Source organism: Anolis carolinensis, chromosome 1 (genome assembly GCF_035594765.1).
Source record: "Anolis carolinensis isolate JA03-04 chromosome 1, rAnoCar3.1.pri, whole genome shotgun sequence".
Classification (NCBI taxonomy): domain Eukaryota; kingdom Metazoa; phylum Chordata; class Lepidosauria; order Squamata; family Dactyloidae; genus Anolis; species Anolis carolinensis.
In genome coordinates, this window is record NC_085841.1 from 229419436 (window position 1) to 229446137 (window position 26702).

General features: G+C 36.9%; 1 protein-coding gene and 1 long non-coding RNA gene across 2 annotated transcripts in view; one reads left to right on the plus strand and one right to left on the minus strand.

Moving 5' to 3' along the window:
• LOC134294895 (uncharacterized) overlaps positions 1 to 26702 on the plus strand; it is a 123367-nt gene that overhangs the window by 89096 nt on the left and 7569 nt on the right. The window lies entirely within an intron of this gene.
• kynu (kynureninase) overlaps positions 1 to 26702 on the minus strand; it is a 146886-nt gene that overhangs the window by 24336 nt on the left and 95848 nt on the right. The gene's annotated exons all lie outside the window — the stretch shown is intronic.

The window sequence follows — 26702 nt, forward strand, 5'->3', positions numbered from 1 at the left end:
GGTTGCTGTGAGTTTTTCGGGCAGCTTTACATTTTCAAGGTGTGTTATATTTTACTGTTAAACACATAGTTCAAATCACATCAATGAAGTAGGACTAGCACTATTTTAGTAGGTCCATCATAGCAAAATTAATAAATAGCTACAGTAGTTATTCTCAGTTAACTGGCACCCATGCCCTCATATATAGGCCGGATAAATGTAGTTTCAGCTTGCTTGAGAGATACTATTAAAATAGGCCTAATACTGCACCCCACACCATTGGCCTGATATTAATATTGAACCAAAGTAATTGAAAGCATATAAAGACAAATAAAGACACACTTAACTTAATGTGATACAGTTTTACAGTGTTATTATATTGTAAAAACATTTTTAATTTCAATATTATTTCTTCAATTTTTTGCCTGTTGCTTGTGATCTCCGGTTGTTTAAGTTCTGGTTATTTGAGAATCTACTGTATCATGCTTTATGAAAAACGGTAAGGCAGGCACAGTAATCATTTGTTCCTTCAAATATGGGATTTTATGTCAGTATTTGTTTATTTAAGGAAGCATTGAATCTTTGCTATTGTATGTTGGAATCTGCCATGAGTCCCCTTGGGGAGATAGGGCAGAATACAAATAGTTGTTGTTGTTGTTGTTGACATAACGACATAGTCTGACACAGCAAACAAGACAGATATGCTGGATTTCGTATCACAAAATCACAAGTCGAACACTTCCCAAGCATTTAGGACTGTGTGATTATTTTTTTGGATGATGTGTGCAGATCCCAGTAGGGTGGCCTTTTGCAATTGGCAGATTGTGATTTTGTCAATGTCTATTGTTTCCAAATGCCGGCTGAGATCTTTTGGCACGGCACCCAGTGTGCCCATCACCACCGGGACCACCTGCACTGGTTTCTGCCAGAGTCTTTGAAGTTCAATCTTGAGGTCCTGATAGCGGCTGAGTTTTTCTTCTTGTTGTTGTTGTTGTTGTTGTTATTATTATTATTAATAATAATAATAATAATAATAATAATAATAATAATAATAATGCATGATTGCTCCCTATTGGTTATGCTCTCTTGGACTCCAACATCATTTTGAAGACCATACAATTCCCATCCCTCTAAAATAAAGTATACATCAAGAAAGCAATCTATATCTTTTGGAGACCGTTTGTGTAGATAATGTAATTTAATAATTTAACATGCATCTTGGGCACTGATTATGTTGATTGAAGATCTTGCTCCTAAATTCAATCTCTCTCCCCCAAAAGACCTTTATGCTTTTGGCTCTTCACGCACAGAGAAGGAAAGGGAGTCTAACAATGCCATTTCATGGTCTCTCATTCAAACATTTTGTAATCTATCTAATATTATGCTTATTTCATACCCCTCCTCTGTACAGTCAGCATAATGGTTATTTAGCATGCTGCTGCTCAGTCGTTTAGTCGTGTCCGACTCTTCGTGACATCATGGACCAGTCTACGCCAGAGCTCCCTGTCGGCCGTCACTGCTCCCAGTTCCTTCAAGGTCAAGCCAGTCACTTCAAGGATACCGTCCATCCATCTTGCCCTTGGTCAGCCTCTCTTTCTTTTTCCTTCCATTTTCCCCAGCATCGTGATCTTTTCCAAGCTTTCCTGTCTCCTCATGATAATTAAAAGGCTATTCCTCATCTGCCCAAACAAATTCAAACGCAAAATGAAATTGAATAGAGCATAACAAATACAGATTGAGAGTAAGGAAAGCAGTATCCACATAATGGGTGGGTAATGGAGATCTTGCCTTTCATCTTGTTGGTGGCATACATGTGAGTAAGCCTACAATATTGACTTCTTTTGGAGGTTGCAGAAATATGTATCCAGTATGTCACCCCTTAATACCTACCCCCTGGAAAAGGAAGAACAGCTGGGGGATTTGTATACACATTCTATTTTCTCAACCACCCATTGGAGGCCAGTTGTGCTCAAGCATGTACTAGTTGCCTTTGAGCATGGGCAGATGAAGGAACAGCCTTTACACTGTCAGTAAACTGTTTCGTTTCTTTAAATTATGTGTGGCATCCAGAATGTGTCCGGAAACACCTCTGTCACCGAGAAAGAGTGCTGTATCCTCAGCTCCAACCTTACTCCTTGACTGTTGTGTCACACAGAATAGGAAAGTAAGCAGCCTCCACCAACACAAAATCGGTTATGTATTTCTAGTAGAGAGTAACTTTCTACCAGCATGTCATAGGGTCTTAACTCTTGGGCATTCATCAGAGCCACCTGATTTCTCAGATAAGGCTGATACATACAACAAGCAACACATAGCACGTGAAGCTCCATCTCGCCAGCCACCAGGCCTGTAGTGAGGGGGGGGGGGTTAGGGGTTTTTCAGGTTAAAAAAATAACCTGGTTTACTCATGAATTTTAACTGGTTAACCAAATCCCCATGCTACGTCTATGAGACGTAAAACATTAAGAGTCCCTCCAGGCACTATCTCAAGCAGATATTGATAGGTCTGAACCTGGGGGGCGGGTGGGTCAGGGGTTCAACCCCCCTCGAAATTTTCAAAACCCCTCCCGAATTTTTTTTCTGGCTACAGCCCTGCCAGCCACCAATATAAGACAGGTGTAAGAAATGTGAAGAATCACTACTGAAATTTTGAATTAACTGAAAAATATATTTGTGTTGAAGGTGTCCTTGCCATTTTCCATGTTCTTCTCTTCAACTTCTACTTAAACTGTTTTATAATGGCATAGTTAACACTCATGATGTTATACTTTCACTTAATTTTCATATGTTCTTAGTTGTCCATTTCAGTTTATTCTACCTTCATCCTAATGATCTCCATAAATATTGATGGCCTAGGAAGAAAATGCAAAATCGGAACTCCAAAGGACTATTGATTCTGGAAGGGATAAATGGAACACATAAAATTAGGTCTGATACCTTTCTGCCAAATACTGGTATGTTATGATTCAAAATAGCTGAGGTGTTCAGACCTACTTATAACAGTTTATAAATGCATGCTATAAAAATAAGAGGCAGTAAATGATAACATGCTATGGTAAAATATGTAGTGGTGAGAACATATTTTCATACAAAATGAGTATTAATTATTTAAAAAAATGATTGCTAGATTTCAAGAGAAGCTTAATATGTATGTATGTATAATTTGGCAAAAGCTTATAATGAGTGATGATAAAAGTCAGCCACAGAAATGAAATGCATATTGAAAAAGTCACCAGAAGAAATATATAAACCTTCCACACTGATGGCTAGGACCTTCATGAGTACCAAATACTTGAACTGGGCTAATGGGGCAATAGATTGGGATGACGTTAGACAAAGCCTTCATGGTAGCCTTTTGGATGAACTTTCCAGATTGGAGGATTTGTGCAAAGGGAATTCTACTATTACTTTGCTAGCTATTTCAGAATATGGTGTTTGGTTTGCTTCTTCGGAAGATGACACTCCTACATATGCTGTGGGGTCCTCAAAGTTTTATTTCTGTTGTTTTTAATGTATGCAAGAAATCACTAAGTGAAATGACAGATGACACTAAACTATTTCGCTTTCATTCAAATAAGGTGAGAAAGTGATATCTATAAAACACTGCCTAAGGTAGCCTCATGATAATCTCTTATTAATATATGAAATCAGGATACAATAAATTGAATTTCAGACAATGGGAAAAGCCTTTTGTGAGCAGTTCATCTGCATTCATCCCATGTCACACTGGGTTGAACTTCTTTAAAAGTATATATGCTATGAATATATTCTGGGAGTTCACATCAGTCTAGAAATTCTGTGTCAACAGAACATCTTCTACTAGCTTAACTAATGTGAAAGCTGCCTGGACTGAAAATTCCTGGCAGTGATGGGAGATCTGCAATGAATATCAGGTGCTGTAGGGTGTATTGGCAATCCACCTCTGAATATTCTTTGCTTAAGAATATTCTTTGCACATGAAATTCATGGGTCAACAGTTGACTTGAAGGTACATACATGCACAGAGAGGGAGTAATGCCCTGGCTTATTTCACTTTTTTGTCCAAAATAACAATGTCTTTCTTTTATTTTTGCAAGCTTTTTAATGTACTATGAAAACTATTTTTAAAGTACTTCTTTGTATTGTGCTGTTTCAATATTATTCTTTTAACTTGTTTTACAATAATATTTTGCCAGGTATCCCATAACTAAGCAACTATATGTGCACAAACTGTGCAGTAGTAACAAAACAGAATGTCATTGGATAACAGCTAACATTCTTATACAGTTTCTATCCCAGTTTCAAGGCAAGAATGACACATAATGTGGAATTATAAAACATATTCAGAGGCTTAGTTTTTACCGTCACAGCATGTTCCATTTTGCCAATCAAGAGATAGCAAGAATTTTGAAAAACAAGAATCATGCCCAAAAGGATCTTCATTTGTTCCCCTTGCTTTCGAACATGGTTACACTAGGGAGCAATCCCATCGGTAAGTATTTTTATTTTGCTCAGATTTCCCTTCACTTCTGTATGGTTAGAAGGAAGCACTGGGCATTCACAACTTGAATTGCTTCGCTTGTAGTTGCATTAATGATGCAAGAGCATGGGGCATAATAATTGTTATATGCAGTGTAGACATCAAAGAACATCCAGTTAAAGAACATAAAGGAACCAAAACGTCCTTTGACCCATGCTTCTTCTGAATAACAGATTAACAGGCTATTCACTTATAATTTATGAAATGGATTATCACGGCATCTAATTGCAGGGTTGTGCATCTGGGAGCAGGGTGGAATCCCACCCACACTAAGTTGTTGTTTATTCATTCAGTTGCTTCCAACTCTTCGTGACCTCATGGACCAGCCCATGCCAGAACTCCCTGTTGGCCATTGCCACCCCCAGCTCCTTCAAGGTCAAGCTAGTCACTTCAAGGATATCATCCACCCACTTTGCCCTTGGTTGGCCCCTCTTCCTTTTTCCTTCCATTTTCCCTATTATCATTATCTACTCCAAGCTTTTCTGTCTTCTCATTATGTGGCCAAAGTACTTCATCTTTTCCTCTGGTTGTACTGATCCATTTAGTTTTCATGGCAAGAATCCTGGGGTGGGTTGCCATTACCTTCCCCAGGAATCATATTTCATCTGACCTCTCTGCCATGACCTTCCCGTCTTGGGTATCCCTTTACGGTTTCGTTCATGGCATTACTGAGGTGGCCAAGCTCCAGCACCGCGACATAGTTATGATCCTTTGCGGGAATGAAGGAATATAGGTTGTCAATTATATGGACTGGATTATTCAATGCAGGACAAAATCCTAATTGAGGTTTGCTATTCCATTTTTGAGGAGCAATTTCTTTATCAACAAGAAAGCATAGTAATTAAACTGAAACAAGCAATTAAGCATGACAGTTGCTTGGTGTATGGTCACTGTATCATGTAGTCACCCCAAAATTCCTTTATTTCCCTAATGCATTGTGCATCTCATCCTTGCTTAGATTTGAAAATGACATTCATAAATAATTATTTATAATGTGAAATTATTACTACTAATAAAGTACCATGCGTGCATACAACTTTTATGTTAAAGGTAAAGGTTTCCCCTGACATTAATTTCAGTCTAAGCCGAAGAGCTGGCCTTGTCTGTAGACGCCTCCAAGGTCATGTGGCTGGCATGACTGCATGAAGCACTGTTACTTTCCCGCCAGAGCGGTACTTATTGATCTACTCATATTTGCATGTTTTGAACTGCTATGTTGGCAGAAGCTGGGGCTAACAGTGGGAGTTCACCCCGCTCCCTGGATTCAAAATGCTGACCTTTTGGTCAACAAATTCAGCAGCTCAGCAGTTTAACCCACTGCACCCCAGGGGCTCCCAAACTTTTATCTTAGATTGGAAAAAAAAGAACGAAAAACTGAGCTATTTCCAAACATAACTATGTAAAAAAATAAATAGAAATACCAAAGTATAAATCTGTCAAAAACACCAAGATCACTCAGAATAGGACTTCAGCTTTAGAGCTAAATAGAAGGAAATCTTTCTTCAACTGAACATTTTTGCGTTTTTAATGGTGGGTAAAATGTCAGTTCTTTTCCACCCTTTTTCATTTGTACCGGACACCTTTAAGAATTGTTAACTTGCCTTTAAGCCTAGAAGCAGTTTTTAAGGCAAGTGAGGGGGAAAGTAATCCTAAAAACACTGACATAATCCAATGACTGGCATAACTATGCTACTTTGATTATGGCATATAAAATATCACTTTCTTGGGAGTAGTCAATTTGTCCCAAGAAATAATGGGATGTCCTGATACATTTCAGCACTTATTATGTCTTGGGTGGAAAGTTTAATTTAAGAATGTAGGTAAATTGAGAAGGACAGATTCACTTTGTGTGTAGGGGAAAAAGGTAAGAGGCTACCTGATCAACCAATTGTTGCTGAAAGGAGTCTGAAGACAAAAGGTGCACACATCCTCTTTAAAGATTGATTCTGTTTTTCTCTGTTAGTCTTTTAGATTCAGCTCAACTGGGAATGCAACAATCTCCGAACATGTCCCTCCACATTACCCCTCCAGGTCAAAACAAAAAGAGATTGAGTTCACTTTTATAACAAGATACAAGTTTTCTGAGCTCAGAGTATGTGAAAGAGAAATGGCCATTACACTTGGAATCCAATCAGAGCTTGTTGAACTCATACAGAACTCCTTTCGAAGCCTCTAAGGCTTTCGTGATGAGGAAAGGTAATTTCATTCACAGGGAACAGGCAGAGAAAAAGGATGAGCAAGAGGCAGAAGGAGTTGGAGTCTAAATTAAATCCTAAGAAAAGATCATACCCAAACAACCACTCTAAGGCTAATGAAGTTAAATTAAAACGGTTAAATTGCCTTATGAACAACTATTATCACACAGTGGACATATATCACTTCTATTAGCCAATGCCAACGGTGGTAAAAAGACAGATAGGAAAGAGAAAGGAATATATCCAAAAATACTTTAGAACAAGTATCCAAGAGTATCACCTCCCTCCTTTCTTTCAAAAATTAAAAATCAAACGGGAAGCCAAGTTCTTCATACAGATTATTAATAAGGTTCACAGCTATAGAGTTCACAGCAGTATTGAAAACTATTCAAAACATGGTGATGAAAAACACACAATGTCTCCCTGCCTAAAAAAGGCCTGTGATAAATTGTACTGAACGCTTCAACTTGGTTATATATATACACAGGCAACTAGTTTTATTATGGAGCAATCCTACACAAATTTACCTATGAATCCTAGTCAACTGAGTGGGATTGTATTTTGCTATTAGTTCTCAAGTCTGTGGTTAATTGAGTGATCTGTATGTTTTGTATACTTATGTTCATTATTGCATTATGTTCTGTTGTTGTATGGTTTCCTTGCTATGTTGGAAAGTGCCCTCAGTCCTTTGAGGAGATAGGGTGGTATATAAATAAATTATTATTATTATTATTATTATTATTATTATTATTATTATTATTATTATTATTATTATGTACCTCACAATCTCTGAGGATGCCTGCCACAGATGTGGGTGAAATGTCAGGAAAGCTTCTGGAACATGGCCATACAGCCCAAAAGACTCACAGCAACCCAGTGATTCTAGCAATGAAAGACTTTGACAATACATTGAGTGGAATTGTCTACAAGTGCACATATACAGAATAGCTTTGCTATTTCTGGATGCTTTTCCTTAAAATATATCTGGATCCTTAAGATGTACTTTGTAAATAACACTATCTTCCTTAAGTTCAATGGGCAGACAATGATGAAAGCATCAAATTGAATAATACCAAGTGATTCCATGTTTTTGAATTTCATCTTCTAAGATGAAATTTGATATAGTACTTAGCCCAGGTTACTTCTTACAACATTTCACATTATGCTTTGAGCTGAATGAACTGTTGGTATATATCTCAGTAAGGCAAGATTATATTCAGAACATTAATGCTGGTTTCATACAAAGGATGAACTGGGTTTCTCTCAATTGTTATACAGTGATAGCCATTTCATTGCACTACCAAAACGATTTTTATTCCACACCACAATGGCAAGAATGGGACCTTTAAGAGTGCTCTCAGAGATAGCTTTTTATCCTCTTCCCTTCCCAGATCCTTCTCCTCGTCCTTCATGAGTTTTAAGAATATAAGAGTAAGGATGGTTTTACTGTTGCTATCTGTAAACACTTATTATTATTACTTCACTAAAGTGAAGTTTAATTAAAGAATACTTTAATTAATAAATGTGACATTAACTCAGACCATTTCAAATTGATTCCAATGTCATTTTAGAACTTTGTGCTCAAGAGTGCTAATGTAAAATTTACTTTAATCAAAGTACCCCTATTATTAATATTATTAATTGCCCTGGATGAGTTATCCAGTAATCCTACTTTGTTCAAATGCAATGTAAGGATGGGATCAAATATAACAGAATCCCATATTAGAATCCAACAAATGAATGTATTAAATAGTAGACTTTGATTAGGTGTACCTGAAGTGTGCTATTTGCTTGGCCCATTGAACACCACACATCTTTCAAGTTAGAGAAACTAGTCTGAATATGCAACATATCACTGAAAATGTAAGGGTTGTACCTATCTGATAATTTCATGCATGCATTCAATTTTTTAAAATGTGAAACATTCTCACCATTATTTTATTTTTCTTGATCCAGTTTCCAATATACCAGGGAGCCAATTTTTCAGCTAGGAAATGAATAATATTGAATTTTTCCCCTATTCTTATATAGAGAATCTATTATTATCTGGATATGTTTGAGTCAAAGTGTTGCTTCAATATACAAGAAAAGACTTGTCCAAGTGCTGATGTCACACTAAGATTTCAGTTAAGGATTGAATGGTGAAATGGGCAGCAAATGTGGGTCACTCTATCAAAATGGAAGAATGGGAGCACCAAGCTCAAATTTACATATTCATATGACATAAAGGAGAATGGGTATAAAATGGTGTACCAATGGTATATCACCCCAGACAGATTGGCTAAGTTTTAAAAAAATATGAGTGCAAAATGCTGGAAATGCAAAACAGACAGAGGTACTTATTACACATGTGGTGGAGCTGTAAGAAGGCAAAGAATTTCTGGAGAGAAATACATGAAGCAATCCAGAAGATTTTAAAAATAAAAATGCAATGAAAACCAGAATTCTTCCTGTTGGGCTTTATAGATATAAAACTAGAAACATCCTTTTCAACTATTTGACAACAACAGCCAGAATAGTGTATGCACAACTCTGGAGAGTAAATGAAATTCCTACACTAAAGAAATTGTTAATAAAAATGGTAGAAGTTATGAACATGGATGAACTAACACATCAATTTCCACTTCCCTTTCCCCTCCCTGTTTTCCCCTATTTAAAAACCCCTATGTACTATGTACATTTTATTTTTTATTGAAAACGACTTAATAAAAATATTTTTTTTAAAAAAAAATACTTTAGTTACCCACAAGACAATAGTTCACAAACTTCAATCCTTCAGATGTTTGCTACTTCAACACCCTATTACCTGACTCTTGACCATACTAGCTAGGGGTTCTGAAAAACAAAATCCAAAACCTCCAGAGACTAAAGATTGGGAGGCATTGCTCTGACAGAAGAAGAACTTAGGTTCTCTTTCTATTCAATATGAAACTGCTGTTTTAAAAATGATCATTAAAAAGAACATATTTCTTCTTTATAATTTCTTACTAGCTCTAGTATAGTGTTCCAGTCTATTTCTTTTCTTTCCATCACATGTTCTACAATGTCTTCATATCCCAAAGCATTGGTTGAAAGTATACTTGGATACATTCTTATATTTCTCCCAATAGTGGGGATCTATTCACATTCCACCATTATAGTGCTACTATTCCACTTTAACTGTCATGGCAGCAATTAATTGAACCCTAGGATTGACAGTTTAAAGGGAAGGAAATTTAAAATTCTCAGCAAGAAAGCTCCACCACCTCCTCAAAATGCAAATGCCAGGACTGCACAGAATGTTGCCATGATAGTTCAAGTAGAATATAGCACTATATTTGTATAGTGCGAAGAGGCCCATGGAGGCGAAAGTGGCAGTGAGGGGTGAAGGGAGTGGGAGGTGAACAGAAAGGATTGATGGGCTTCAGCTAGAATTCTCTAATATGCTTGCTTTCAGTTTGAATACAGGATCATAGATTTATGGCCATGCTGTGAATATCCTTTATGTGTTACGCCTTCCTTCTCAAAGTGATAACGATAAGCATTTCTCTATAAATATAGGATCTTTCAAATCTTTCAGAAGGAAAGTGGAAGCACTTTTGTCCTACACATTCCACTCAGATCCTGTTTTGCTCTTTAGTCATCTCTCTCCAAAGTAGTAAGTGGGAAGGTAGTGTTTCCCTTCCGTTGAAGTTTCTAAAGAAATAATCAGGGTTGGAAAGCTATGATGGGTCAACTGCACATAAACCTATATATCATGGACCAAACTGACACATAAATACAAAAGCATGCAATGAAGGATGTAATTTGATGGACGGACACATTTTTGAAAGATGAAGTAGCTTAGAGCAAGCTTTTTTTAAAAAAAGAAAATAGTTGATAAAGTTAGCACTAGCATGTCTTCACTTCAGATTGCAGCCTCTTGAGAATGCCTTTCATCTCTAAAGTATTTCATCAATGGGTAATGTGTAGTTTGGCTTCCATTTTCTTAATGTTCTCTTGGCTATATATTTTAAAAATGCCCTTGGATATTTGCCATTCAATTGGAAGATCCAGACACTGAACCCTGCAGGCCTATTGTGTGCCTAGATTGGCTTAATAAATCACATCTCCCAAGACAATGTCCCATTAAACCTAATTAGCCAAAGCCTTTATTCCTAAACTGCCTCTTCTCGGGGGAAGTTTTAACTTTTGGGTTTCAAATGAGCTGGAGGCACTTAAGATGTTTTTCTCTCTTCATTTGGCAGCAAAAATAGCTTATTTTTCAGTGGAGTCAAGGGTACTTTGAGAAGCTGGTATAAAATGTTGATTCAGTAGAGAAGTATTATAATATCATATTGCTAAGATATATGAAAAATTGTTAAGTGCTCACCAGCCAAATACACTTTGCTTTGTGAAAATTCTTTGTACAATTGTCATCTAGATTAACACCATCTAAATAGTTAATGAATGGTATAAAGAAGTTTGGCAAATGGCACTGAATGACAAGCTAACATCAAATTTAAAAGTAAAGAAGGGATTATGGGGAAAAAAATGATTTTGAAAGTATTTGGAGAAAATTTCTAGAAAAATTATTGGAAAAAGAAGATGGGAATTTACCTCCAAATAAAGAATTGAACTTTTGGTGGGACTACAGAAGAAGAGATGGCTCTGGGGAAGGGGAGCACAGGGGTGAATGTAAATAAAAGAGGGGGAAATGTATAGAATATGTTTATATAATTGTAATTTTCTCAATAATAACAATAAAAAATATTATTTAAATAGTTCCTGCCATTCACTAGATATGAGGAAATAGCTTATGTTAGAACCCAGCTATTCTTTTATTGCTTCATCCCCACTCCCAAATAACTGTTGATCATTGCAAAGACTATTAATGATTTTTTTTTTTTGGGGGGGGGGTTAATTTTTTTTTAGTGAATCATGAAGAGTAGTTCCATAACACAAAATAATTTAGAAATCAGGCTCCATCGATAAACTTCAGTGGACACTCAAGACAGATAAACTTCAGTGGACACTCATGGAGATTTGGTTAACCAAATTCATGAATAAACCAGTTTTTTTAATTTGAAAATCTGGGGCAGGGAGGGGGTTGAACCCCTAACACACACACTCCCCCCCTCCCCGGCTACAGCCCTGACCACAACTAATTTACACAACTTTCAAGTGGGCAATAGTTAAAAAAATTCTATAGCTTTGCCAGCCAAAATCAGAATGAAGATTGCAGTTATGGAATCAGAAGAAATCTAAGACTTGGAAGGACAACTATATTTTTCCTGGATAAAATCCTCAAATGTAAAGATATATTATTAAATGCTAAAGTTAGAATAACCATTCCCATAATTTCTATGCTTGTTTTGAAAACCTGGATAGTAAAGAAAGCTGAGAAGAAGAAAAACAAGACATTTGAATAGTATCTGTAGATACTATGAACTACCAAGAAGACAAGTAAATGCGTCTTGAGACCAAATCCAACCTGACCTTTCATTAGCCCAAAGTGAGAAAACTGGAGTTGTTGTACTTTGGATACACAACCTGAGATAATGTGAGACCACATTACAGATGAATCTATTCAATTAGGGAATCCATGATTTTGCAAGCTATTTTTCTTATTTTCCTTAGCACATGTGAAGTCATGTTGCAGTAAAATACAACAAAAGCCAAAATTCACCAAAATGTGAAACCTTTATTTAGCCTACAATGCACAAAATGCATAATGCAAACTTTTAAAGCTGCATAAGCTTTTTCATATAGCAAAAAATCACATAGGAGAGGAAAAGTGATGAATTTAAAGTCATAGGCCTACATTATCCGCGAAAATGATCTAGAATGATATGGGTCTAGGCAGATATGTATTACTTCATTGCTTTAAATGCTCTAAATTTCTTTCCACCACCATAATCCACTACAGTAAAGCCAATATAGGATAAATTAAATCTTCTATGGTTGTTTCTTTCTACAAAGAAGTGAATGTGAGGGAAAAGACACATATCCAGTAGCCCTGGCTCGCTATAACAAAAGCACTGCTGTGTGTGAAATGATTATCTTTGTCCAACACATTCATTTCTGTATGAAAATGGATTACTATATAGTGCTGAGGTTCAACAGGAATTATATGTCTATGGGTGCTTCAACTCGTCTGATCCGTGCCTGACTAATATTTTTCTTTTCCTGCCAAAGTTTATTGTACTTCTCTTTGGAAACTGACAAGTTTTTAAAATTCCTTTGGTTGGTGAAAGTAGGTAGACATGAGGTAGAGAGGATTCTAGTTAAAGTATCCCTTTAAAGCTCATAATACATTCATTAAATCTGAAGCATTTTATCTACTCAGGGGAAACATATATCTATAACATAATAGGGCTGAGGAAAAAGTTCTCAGATTTTCTAATGAGTGCTTACTATTTCTAGAAATCTTTGTAAATGTATTAGTGCCATACAGGCTAGCTCTAATCAGTCATGAAGGTATTTAGGCCCTGGTGGTGTCATCAAAGTCAAAGTCAAGAAAAGCTATGGAGAAACAAGACGATTCTCTTAGGCTACAGGAGGGTAAATTTCAGGTGAGTATTAGAAGGTACTTCTTGACAGTGAAAGTAGTTTGGCAATTGAACCAATTACCTAGAAAGGTGATGGGGTCTCCAATTCTGAGGGTTTTCAAAAAGAGTCTGAACAGCTACCTGCTCTATATGCTCTCACTGAATATTTTGAATTATGCAGGGAGATGGTGTCTCATAGGACCACTTCCAATTCTAGGATTCTATTATTCTTTTTAAACCTGATCTTTAATTTTGATTGAACAAACCCTTTTATTTTCCACTTTCTCCTAGAATTTCCACGTGAACCTCACATCAACTACACGAAATAGGTTAGGCTGAGAGATAATGATAAACACAAGTACATTCAGGTCATCTCATGACCCAAAATACAAGTCTGATTCTGTTCATTCCCAGTCTTGGAGGAGTATTTTAATAATTGCATGACACTGGGTCTATGTATGTGAATCTGGAATATTCTAATATTAGTTGGGCCAGTTATTCTGACAACCCAACCTCATAAAAATGCTAAATATTACACAATGGTCTAGAAAGCAAGCAAAAGCATTACGTGAGCAAATGAAGGAAGAAGTATAGATCTTTAATAATAATAATAATAATAATAATAATAATAATAATAATAATAATAATAATTTATTTATATATCGTCTCATCTCCCCTAGAGGACTCAGGGCAATTTCCACCAAGGCAAAACATTCAATTGGCAAACAGAGACCATACAACAAAGTCAAAGTCAAACTGTATTCTAAACTGTGAGGAGATCCACAGATTTACTTATTACGAGTATTGCTTGGGGTGACCTGTCACAAACCAGTGCGCTTGCCAAAGAAACAAAACATTAGCCTACCTGATAACTAATATATGATCTGAATTTACTATGAATGTCTATCAAAAATGGAGCCTGATGTGCAAGTCCCACCAACGTCACCAGCCTGCCTTTCATGTCCATTTCTTTCTAAGAGCACTCTAAAGAAATGAAATAAAACAAAGCAAAGTGTTTATTTAAAGGACCTACTTGCTGATAACGCTGCACTGTTTTTAAGACTTCATAATAATTCCTTTCATTTTAAATAGAACACTGTGTACTATTTTGCTTTAATCCTCTATTGAAGCTTATCTATTATTCTTTCAGCTGCTTTACATGCATTTCATCTTTTTAAAAATTGTGTTATTTGGAAGGATTCCGTTTATGAAAAGTGGCTCTCATTCCAGAATTCATTTACTTAAGGCAAGAAGTGGTTGGAGGCAGAAAAACTTTTCTTCTACTACCTGAACTAGTCAGCTATAATAGCTAACATGCTTCTGACACTTCCACGCTTAGTTGTTGAACTAAATCAATGAGGTCTAATAGAATATCTTGGTCCAACTATTGGCATGTAATATCCTAGTTCATCAACATTATCAGTTTCTAACTATTGGTAGGATATGATTCAGATAAACTCAATAAAATGGGCTGCAGTAGATTACTCTCTTTTTTGCATTGTTTACTGAAGACATGCTACAACCTTAGATCAGAAGTATGTGTTCCTCAAGCCTTCCTTCACTAGCTTCCTAATGTTAAGGCTGCTAAAAACTTCCAGCTCCAACAGAAAAGGAGGGCTGGGCATAAAAAGTATTTGTAAGAAGGAGATACACTGTCCAGGGTGTGTTAACTGATGTGTCCATGTATTACAGGTAATAAAAAACCTATCCTGAACAACAACATTTCCCAGAATCAATGGGTGGTAGGGTTGCCCTTCTTTGTAGACAGTCCCATAATCTAAAACATGACCATCTTAGAAATCCAGGTTTCTGATACCCTAGGTGTCAACAGTGCTCCTACATTTTATCACATGAAAATGAATCTTTTAATCTATAAATTATAGGCATCAACTCATTCATTTATCTATAGTTCAAATTGATATATGGCCTCACCAACAATGTCCTTGTACTGTCTGCATAGGACATTCACCTTCATATCAGTTCCTGTCTAGAACAATAAATGGCCAGATATCTGATATAAAAAGAGGGGTGCAAATCTTTGCTAAAGCTCTTCTTTAAAGAAGCAGTGAATAGCTTTAGCCATTTTTTCATTGAAAGAATGTGATTTAAACTTGGCAATTTTTGAAGAGTATTGGCAGTTTGTGACAAACTGCAAATATTACACTATGTAACAAAATTTGAAAAAAATTCTGTTTCTGGTTTGAAAGTGTTAGTCCTGTTTAATTGTGTGGCACTTACTTTTAAAATAGTTGTTATACTCCAGAAACGTTGTTTTTGTGGCTGCCACAAACTATGTTGAATTGTTTGAGTCTCTATGAGATATTCATTGAAAATCTATAGCAAAATGGGCTGCAGGATGTCCCCAAAAATAAAGTTTTTGCCATTTAATAAACATTTTCCATGTTTTTATGCTAGAACAAATTAGAAAATTACATTTATAACCCAAGAACAAAAATTGTGTTACATATTGTTATCATTCCAGGATTCTTCTTGTTAGGGTGTCTGAACTGTTTCTGAATAGTTTCTAGTATTCTTCCCAATCCTATATAAAATAACATAATCAGGAAACTAGGGAAAACTTTGGTGATCATTAGGAGAAGGAAGGGGAAATAAAATGAGTGATAATGTAATGCCTTTATAGAAATCTATGGTGCAGTCATCCTACCAATAGTATAGAACAATTTGGGATCCCCATCTCAAAAAAATATTGTAGACTGAAAAAGCTGGAGCTGAAATAAAATAGAATTCTCTGAGCTTTTCTGTTAGAGAGAAAGAAATGAGTAAGAAGTATATTTAGAAGACAGAGGTTTATAAAATCATGCATGATATAGAGGAAGAAATTCAGAAAGTGTTGAACAATACTTTCTTAGATTACTAAGTGACATGTTTTAAAGAAAGTCCTTGAATTTTCAGTCTTCATCTAGCTGGGTATGAAGAGAAACAGAACAAAATCATCTTGGCCACATTCTGAATACAGTCTCTAAATAGACTAGACTTCAAAGACAAAGGCTTTTTCTACATTTTAGCATTAACACCGTTTGATACAACTTTAACTGCTATAGCTCAATGCTATGCATTCTTGGGAGCTGAGGCATCACTACTGTTTGGAAGAGAAGACCAAATATCTTGTTGTCAAACTGCATTAACTCTACCATGTAGATGCAGTCAGTCTACAGACTTGAAGAATCAGCATAAGGTATGTCAATATCAATTTTACATCAAGGAAAGCAGAAACACTGGGCCCTTTCTCTAGAGAAAGGGCTGTCAGTTCCTACTGCCTCTTCATTTGAAACACAAATCTCTTGTGATGTCTGGCAGCAGACACGATAAGAAATATGGACCTCTTCATATAATAATAGGAGATTGTTAAATTTATGTGCCACACTAGACAAAACAGTCACATAAAGCAATCTTTAAGTGTTTGCCATCAAGAAGAACCTCAGCGTAGTGCACTTCTACTCATTACATTGTTACTGCAAAGGAGCCATATTGTCCTTATCTATTTTCATTTACTGTATATAGTCATGTATAAGTCTAGAAATTTGACCCAAGAAACCTAAGTCAACCTTTCCATGGGTAAATGCAACTACAATAGCTTAACTCTGATGCAAAAAAAAAAAGAAAAAAAAAGAGCCATCCCCTTTTCTGAGTAGTATGATGAAAGACAAGAGCTTAGTTTATCTCTAAAAACCTAAAAGAAGCAGGGACCCATTCCACTTTCTCCACTATAGCACTTTTTGGGGTCTTTTTTGAATGCCTGGGCAGGAAAATGGTAGGAAGGTCAACTTCCTTCCTGAAGCTTTGTTGCCACTTTCACCTCTGCAGAATGACTCTCAATATATCCTTGGGTCATTTCAATTTTTTACTCAAACATGCCATTGACCTATAAATAAGGTGAGCTATACATGAATATATACTATATATTGTATTTTGTATTGTATTTTGTGGTTGGTTGGTTTTTCATTCTGCCCCACCATACTGTTATATCTACGAGGGATATCCACAAAGTAGGTTACATTTTGGATTTTAAAAAGGACAAAGTATAGGAGAAATCATTTACCATATGCAGCTGAAAGACACATCCCAATACTACAATCTCACGTAATCCCCACTGAAATCTAGGCACATCTCATACAGATAAATGAGTTTGAAAATGTCTGCCCCAGTAAATTTGCCACCTCTCTCCTCCGTTTCCAACAATGGGGGCATGGCTGGCAACGCAGCATTTTGGTGACGCTGCAGGCAGGGAAAAGGGGGAAGGGCTGAGGACACAAGCGGGGAATTTACTGGAGCAGTACTTTTCAAACTCATTTATCTATATGAGACGTGCCTAGATTTCAATGGGGATTACATGAGATTGTAGTATTGGGATGTGTCTTTCAGATGCATATGGTAAATGATTTCTCCTATACTTTGTCCTTTTTAAAATCCAAAATGTAACCAACTTTGTGGATAGCCCTCGTATGTATATGGCATTAAATTGAAGACAGAGTAAAGGTAAAGGTTTTCCCCTGACATTAAGTCTAGTCGTATCTGACTCTGGGGGTTGGTACTCATCTCCATTTTTAAGCCAAAGAGCCAGCGCTGTCTGTAGACACCTCCAAGGTCATGTGGCCAGCAAGACTGCATGGAGCGCCGTTACCTTCCCACCGGAGCGGTACCTATTGATCTACTCACATTTGCATGTTTTTGAACTACTAGGTTGGCAGAAGCTGGGGCTAATAGCGGGAGCTCACTCCACTCCTTGGATTCGAACCATTAACCTTTCAGTCAGCAAGTTCAGCAGCTCAGCAGTTTAACCCACTGTGCCACCTTAAATTGAAGATACTTTAAATAAAATAGGTTTTAGCCCACAAACAGTTGTGCACACTTCCATTTTTAACCTGTTCCAATTGTATGTTTAAAGTTAGTTTGGTGAAATTTGTCCCATCATCTCCATATTGAAGGTTCCCATTCAGTCCATTTACTGTACAGTAATTCTGGGCTGAATTGTAAGTTCTGCACAAATCATTGTGTTCAGAGCTGTGTGAATCCGGAAGAGCAAGAAATATTCAGCTCAGTCAAGAGGCGTCAAGATGATCCCTTCATGCTATCTTGTTGCCAGGGTCACTTCCAATTGCTCCTTTTTCTCTGTCTTTCTCTCACTCCTGTCTCTGTATGTACCATGATTCTGCTTTATATATCTCACAAGCCACCTGTTACTATCATATTTCAGGACAAGAGACACAGGCCCTTCATATTTCTTTTCAGAACCATTTATTCTGCAAAGCCTTTCCTTCATTGCTATGGCAATGGCTTTACAATGCTTCCTGCTACTAGTTAATACGCCTCTGACCTTTCTTCGCTGCTTCTTTATCCCCTTCAGTTTCATTTCATCCAACTTACTTAGAGCACATGACATTTGATATGTGTTTCTTTTTAGTGTCTTTTTAGACTTCCTGAAAGGATAAAAGTCTCAATTCACTTTTCTCAGTCTATGCATGATTTTATACCCATCCTCTCCCCATTAATTTGCACAGTATTGAAATCATGCTCAACAGTCTGCAGTTTCCAGGCTAAAGTCTGGAGACAGAATATGGATAAGAAATAGTAATGGCTACATTAGCTACCATCTCATCTTCCAAAAGAGGGGCTAGCATTAGAGACACTTGCTTTTCAAACTGGGTGGATCAGCAGTTTTTAAAACTGAGATCTTTCTGATTCAATCTATACAGAGCAACGTATTCCTAATTTATTTCAAAACCTCTTCTGTGAACCTTGCAGTGTGTGCAGACTTTTTACATTTTTTCATCTGAAAGTGATATTTAAGATATGAGTGCTTCACAGGTATCTTTAATGAAGATAAATGGTAAGTTTTCACTTGGTTCTGGCAGAGCTCCTACTTTTAATGTATTTCAAATTCTTATTGTTACATTTTGAAAGAAATGTCTTATTTATGGATCTGTCCCATGAGCCAGTGAACTGGCACCCTTTTATATTATCATCTTTAATGCCTTATCTTGGTGAAGAGTTGCCATTGTTGATATTAAAAATGCCCTTGACACACATCCCTATAAAATAGCATTTTCAAATTGGAAGGGTAAATCTGTTTCCCTATATGCAAATAATTGCAGCTTCACTGACCTTGATACAGGATGAATGGATATCTTCCTTCCTTCCTACCATCACCTTAGTTCTTTTTCCTCTATTTGATACTATGGAATTACATATTTTAAATGTTTAATTTGTTGTTTGAGATTTGTAGTTTTATATATTGGTTGTTCAAAATTCTTATTGTGTTTTGTTTAGACTGTCACCATGACCTCTCCAAAGTAACAATGGTGAAAAATGGTAAAGTGAAAGCACTATCACCAGCATTGCTTTTATAATGAGCCTGTGCATTACATCAAGAAAACTGTATCATCCCTAACTATTCATAAAAATATGTAGAAATAAAGATCTCAACTTGGGTGTCTGTGGCCGCTCCAAAAGGTATTGCCTCAGTTGCAGCAATGGCTTCAGCTGTGTTAACAGTGACCAACCTATGCCTCCAATTAGTACAGTCTTTTGTTCATGTAAGAATAAGTGCTTATTTGAGCATGGTTTCCAAAATCAGGAGGAAGAAAACCAATGATGTGTTGCTGAGAAAACCTGAGTGAGACAGAATGACATACTGAATGTCCTCTAATGTATTGAACACACATCTCAAGAAGAAATTGTGTTATTGACAAAAAGTGACGAACTTAAGGAGAGGCCAAATGTTCAAGATACATACGTTTGAAATATGAAGCCCCATCTTTTCGAACAGTGGTTCTCAACCTGGGGTCCCCAGGTGTTTCGGCCTACAACTCCCAGAAACCCCAGCCAATTTACCAGCTGTTAGGATTCCTGGGAGTTGAAGGCCAAAACATCTGGGGACCCACAGGTTGAGAACCACTGTTTTAGAAGCATATGGACCTTGTTCCAGGTTTTCACAGTTCAGATTGAGACTAGTACCCTGCCTCCACTGATGAGTCCGCTCTTCCGCTATTCTCCTCTGGTGTTTAGTGCTGCTGCTATATGATTCATGGCACTTGAAAAACAAAAAATTCCCAAAAGCTAATGGATGACCACCATAGTTATTGAGGAAATTGTATCTTCCAGTTTAAGAGTGCCCTGAGAGAAAGAAAGGCGGAGAGAAAAGCCTTCTGATGTTGGTGGCACCTGCAACAGTCAAGTGAATGAGGGAGAGGAATTTGGAGACTTTTGGAGTGAATGGGGAAAGAAAATAAGTTTGTGAGGGTGAATAAATGTCACCATACTTCCATTGGCTATTGTCATGCTTCTGAGAGTATCTGGTTTGGTTGTGCATTCATTTTGTTTTCTGTGCCTGATTGTCCAACAGAGGTTTTCCCACCATAAACTCCCAAGAATTTGTATCAGTTTTGCACTATAGTATAGTATTCTACTTTGTTTCTAGCATTCCTATCCACAGTGACTATTAGAAGCTCATATTTTCTTTAGGCTCCCAGTATTTTCATTTAGGAACTAACTTTCTATGTTTAGCCATGTTTTTGTTTTGATCAAACAAAGCCTATTCTCATGTGATAGATTCCCATCTAATATTTTCAAATAGTTGAAACTGTCCTGAATCCACATCTATCTGAACCCTCATATTCCTAATTTTCTTATATGCAATTCATGCTTTCTTTCAAGCTAGAAATGTTTGCAGTGCTCTTGCCAGCTTCTGGAACTTAGCATACCCCTACATCAATATTTTTATGAATGTCATTGCACATCTAATAATGAGCACACAACATTTTTATCTTATATATAGCAATACTCATATGATACTTGACCCATATGTCTAAAGCAACAGTGAGAAACTGTGAAGGCATAGTGGGCTATATTTAGAAAACTTTGGTGGGCTTCTAGAGGAAATGTATTTTAAAAATAGTGTTTGACCTGGTCTTTTCGGAGAGGGGAATCCAAACATGATGGCAATGTCCTGCACATTCCCTAAAGGACATTTTGGGGCAAAACCTTTGTTCATTTTTTAAATCTTTTATGGAGCCATGGGGAGCCCTCAAACATGGTTCTGGGGAGCCCACTCTGATCAAAAGAAATGTTGTGAATAATAATGAAACATTATCATCATTGGATATTGCCATTCTATTGCCATTCATCTACTAAATCTAGGATGATTTCCCCTGCTTGCTCTAAATATATTGAACTGAAGCATGGGGAAGACCCATGATGATATGAACAATGCTTGGGGACTATCCTAAAATGAATTTTCTGAATTATTATTTTGCTCATTTTTATTCCAGCGTTTAACTAGTTGGGTTAGATCGTTATACAGGGTTCTTATTTTTCTCATAACCATAACCAACTCCATTTTAATTTCACAATAGTCATTTCAGGTACATTAGGTTGTTACCCCTGAAAACTTCATGGATTATCAAAAACTGGGAGGGATCTCTCTAGTGTTAGGTCAAACTTTTACCCCACCTTATTCTGCATGATTCCACAAAATATATTAATAGCACCCTGTTTGCTAGTATGGGGTTCTTAAAGACATAACGAAAAGTCTAGAACTGCAAGCTGTTTCATGGCCTGTGTTTTTGAAGAGATGTAAATTGAAAGTGCATATCTGAACCAAAGCAAAACAAATGGCATTAGAGATGCAGACTGCATCTTAATACATCTTGATATGGGTTATTAAATATTAACTTCCTTTACTGAAGACAAGAATAAGGACTCTTCAGTAGCATACCCCAATGGCATTTTGTTTAAAGAAAGCTATAATTCACAGCTTAGGTTCTAATTTAATACATTCTAGACAAATTACTTTCCTATAAATATCAATATTATGAAGAGAAGATGAAATATGAGATTTTTTTAAAATCCATACCAGGAAAGGGAAAAGATTGCCATAATATTGGCCACAGGGTAAAAACAATTGATCACATCATCTACATGACAACAGGGAGATCAGATGGATAGGAATTTAATTACTCTTTTAAAGAGGAGGCTAAAGGCAAAACATTTGAAATCATAGTTCAGGTTTATAGATGAAATAAACCCATCTGGCCACTGGGTGTCATCCTTGATTCAAATGATATTTAAAGACCTCCCAAACACAGCAAAACGCCTGCAACCTCAATAGCAGTTAAATTCTACTTTATTTGATTGTATGGCATCTTGCAAATTGTTCTGCATTTAAATCAGCTATAAAATGGAATACTATGACATAGACAGATTTGTTTTTTTCTCTCTGTTTTATTGGTGAGACCTGCAACGTCCTACTGATGTGGGTGGAAAAAAGAAAGGAGAAGTGAAGATAAAAAGGGTAAGATTGTTTGGGAGTGATAGTCACACAATCCAAGATTGGTTTTGTAGTCCTAAACACATTCTCAGCTGTACCCACTACGAACTCTATTGATTTATGGTTTTCATAATTTCCCTTGCCTTTATCTTCCCTATTTTTGATTATGAGCTTCTTGATATAGGAATGTCCACATTATTTAGGTATTTACCTAAAGCAAGAAGTACAGTTGATTGTACTATTACTGTTAGCATTTCTTGTATTTTACTACTACGTTCTCTAGCAAAATACAGGTGGGATCCTTAAAAACATGAAAGCACGTTCAGTTTATCCAAGAGACAGAGCTGCCTCATCACAACAGAACATTGATCCACTTCAAATCCAGTTTTTGCCTCCTGCAGAATTCTGTGGTTTGTAGTTTAGTGAGGCCCAGGACCTCTCTAGCTGAGCAATTTAAAGGAGCCGCCCTAAAAGACAAGCCCCAGAACACTGCAAGAGGCAGAAACTGCATTTAAAGTGGATCCATGCTTTAGTCCAGTGGTTCTCAACCTGTGGGTCCCCAGATGTTTTGGCCTTCAATCCCAGAAATCCTAACAGCTGGTAAACTGGCTGGGATTTCTGGGAGTTGTAGGCCAAAAACATCTGGGGACCCCAGGTTGAGAGCCACTGCTCTAGTCTGAGGAGGTCCCAGGATTCAGAAGAGGTTTTCTGCTGGAGATAGGGCATGGGATAGATATTTGGGGTATATAGGGGACAGCAGCAAGAAAGAGAAGTTCAATAAAAAAAATGCCCTAAAGTCTCAGAACCAATTCTACAGGCTTTAAGTATGATTTCAAGACATTATTTGTGCAGTCTAGGTCTCATTTGCTTTTTTGCTTCTCACCTGATTCCAGAACTCTATCGCTAGTAAAAATTCATACCACTTGGACTTTCAAAAATTATAGTGTTTGAAATAAACCTTAGTAGAGGTAAAGGTAAAGGTTTCCCCTGACGTTAAGTCCCATCGTGACCGACTCTGGGGGTTGGTGCTCATCTCCATTTCTAAGCTGAAGAGCCGGCGTTGTCCATAGACACATCCAAGGTCATGTGGCCGGCATGACTGCATGGAGCGCTGTTACCTTAAATAAACCTTACATAGGTACCAATTGAGCCCCGGTGGCAAAGTGCGTTAAAGCACTGAACTTGCAGACCAAAAGGTGCCAGGGTCAAGCCCCGGGAGTGGCGTGAGCGGCTGCTGTTTGCTCCAGCTCCTGTCAACCTAGCAGTTCGAAAACATGCCAATGTGAGTAGATCAATAGGTACCGCTCCGGCGGGAAGGTAATGGCGCTCCATGCACTCATGCCAGCCACATGACCTTGGAGGTGTCTAAGGACAAGACCGGCTCTTCGGCTTAGAAACGGAGATGAGCACCACACCCCAGAGTCAGACATGACTGGACTTAATGTCAGGGGAAAACCTTTACCTTAGGTACCAATTACCTAGATACCTTTTACTTCCCATGCCAGATGGTTTTGGGTGTCTACATTCATCAGGTCTGCAAACTCTTCTATAGTTTACTAATAATATTGCTAGGGCACTAGAATGTTAAAGGGAAGAGGCTGAAGATCCTTCCTTACACAAAATTCTTCCTCTATGATGTTTTTCAGATCAAAACAGTAATTCCAAAGAACAAGGATAGGACAGAAAAAGTTGTCATTTGTGAATGTTGCAAAATCTCATTATATCTTAAACAAATAAAGTATATTTGAAGTACACCTGACTTTAGTAGACAGTAGTGATTGAAAGCAATTTATATAGTCAATATGTTGGGATTGAACATATTTCATAAACTGTGCTACGTAATAATCTCAGAGTATATCTCCCTTTAAGGTATATGACAGACATTGTGGGGGAATGAAATGCATGTGCGTCTGCAGAAATATAACTGCAGTATTCATTGCATAAGGTAGTCTGCATATTATCTCAGACACATGTCACCACGTAGAGTAAGACAGGTGAAAGAGGCAAGTCTATGAAAATCAAAGCAAAGTGTTTGAGGGAGCGCAAGACTCTACATTTATCTCAAGCAAATCAGAATTTGTGAAATTCAACTTATAAATTGTTGTCAGGTTTCAGGATGACTTTTCAATTCCAAGCAGACAAAATGATTCTAAGAATTAATCAGAGTTATTTTGTCTAGACTGTTGTGAATAATATTATTATCTGTCTGGCCAGGCAAGGCATTAATGCAATAGTGTTTGTATCATTATCTTCTGTTCTCCCTCCAAAACTCAATTTAGTTTCCCTTATTCTAGCTATCATCAAAATAACTCCCAGAGCTTTCTTAAAGCATTGCCAATGGAAATGTATCTTAATGTATTAAAATATCTTAAATATATAATCATGCTACTATTCTTAAAGTACATGATAACTACTCGAAAATGGTTTATACAGCAAACCTACCATCAAATACCTCCTCCTTTTCATAGATTCTAAAGACTTTGATAATACAGATCTTTTTCTTAATGCTTCCTAGCTTTATATCCCAATATAATTTTAATGAAAATATGCCACTATTAAAGGACGATTAGCGACAGAGTTCCCTTTGATTTGATTCCCTAATGCAAGACATGTAAAGGCTGCTTAAAATATATCTTTTTAAAAGTTAATATAAAAAGGGAGATTTATCTAATATCAATATCTCTATAGGCTGAACCCTCCTATAAATGAGAATATCTGGGGATCACCCTTATGCACAATCTTGGAAGGGGACGGGGGAGGGTTAGGAGATATGTACATCTGTTCCTCATTTGTCATACATCATCCACTTATCTTCCCACCAGGATGCCCTGCTAATATTTCTAGCAGTGGAGCTACAGTGTTTTGCCTATGGGGAAGTATGTTGCTCTTCCCAAATACCAAATCCAGAAATTATGCATTCTGATAAGCATTTTGGTCACTTGCCGGTTCATCTATATGAAACATCAAAATACCCACTTCCCTTTATACTTGCCATATTATGCATTTTCAAATGTCACAAAACCCATTTCCCATTATATGCCATATTTATGAACGTGTTTATATTTTTATATTTTCACTTATTAAGCATTGCTTTGGGTGACAGTGTGCTTCCCTGTTAAATCCTCTGCCCTTAATGAATGTGAAAAAGTCACATGGCTAGCTGTAACTACTTTATTTCTTCAGTTCTAAGGCTCAGTTTTCCCTTATACTGTATAAACATCTCTAAAAATGGGTTGTGTCTTAGAATCACAGATGTATCTTATGTATTTTTATTATTGGTGAAATTAGGGTTTGTTTTACAATCGATGGTGCCTTACAATGGAAAAAATATATTATTTTGCTTAATTCTTTACATGGCGCTTACTTCTTCACAATCCTAAAAACAGGCTGCATAGCATGTGGGTTGCAAAAGGAAACATCTTGGGTCTTTTCCCACACTGCATGCTCCAGTTCTCTTTTCCCATTGCGTAACACTTTCAAGCCTGGGAAGAGTAGCAAGACTCTCTTTCCCACAATAAAACTACCCTTTTATCTGTCACATTCAGTTGAGAGTTGTGTTTCTAAACCTAATTTGTAGTAGTATCACGGGAGGTCTAAATGCAGTTCTGGCATTCTTTTCATCAATGCTATAATTTCAAAAAAACAAGGGCTGGTTAGTTAAGGCAATAGATAATATTCAAAATCATATGGACTCTGATGAGAGAGCAGAAGGTGAGCTATATTTTGGAATCACCTTATCTGTCTCTGTATTTTTAAGGCTTGTGAAGGTGCTTTTTATTTTTGGCTGTGCTCTCTCTGAGCACACTAAGGAGACAGGACCTGAGCCACTGGTTTGCTTGGAGGCAGAACTAGCAAGCATTAGCTCTATATAACTGCTTTCAAGGTCAATCTCTGAGGGCTACATGAGTTGTGGAACGTGCAGTCATGTTAGTAAGAATTGTTACACCATGAAAAGGGTAAAAAAAAATGGAATGGAGAAATAAGGCTCCGTTATTGTCTGCTACAATGTGTGTACACTATTTGTCTTTTCTCTCAAAAAGGAGCAATAAAAGGGGAAGTTTTCAAAGCAAGGGAATGATGATGGAAATGGTAGGACTGCCACTCTAAAGTAAAATGATAACAGATCACAATGAAAAAGCAGAAGTGTTCAACACCTATACAATATCTTCAGTCCCCCCCCCCCCCGAAAAAAAATACTTCATCATAAAGGCCCA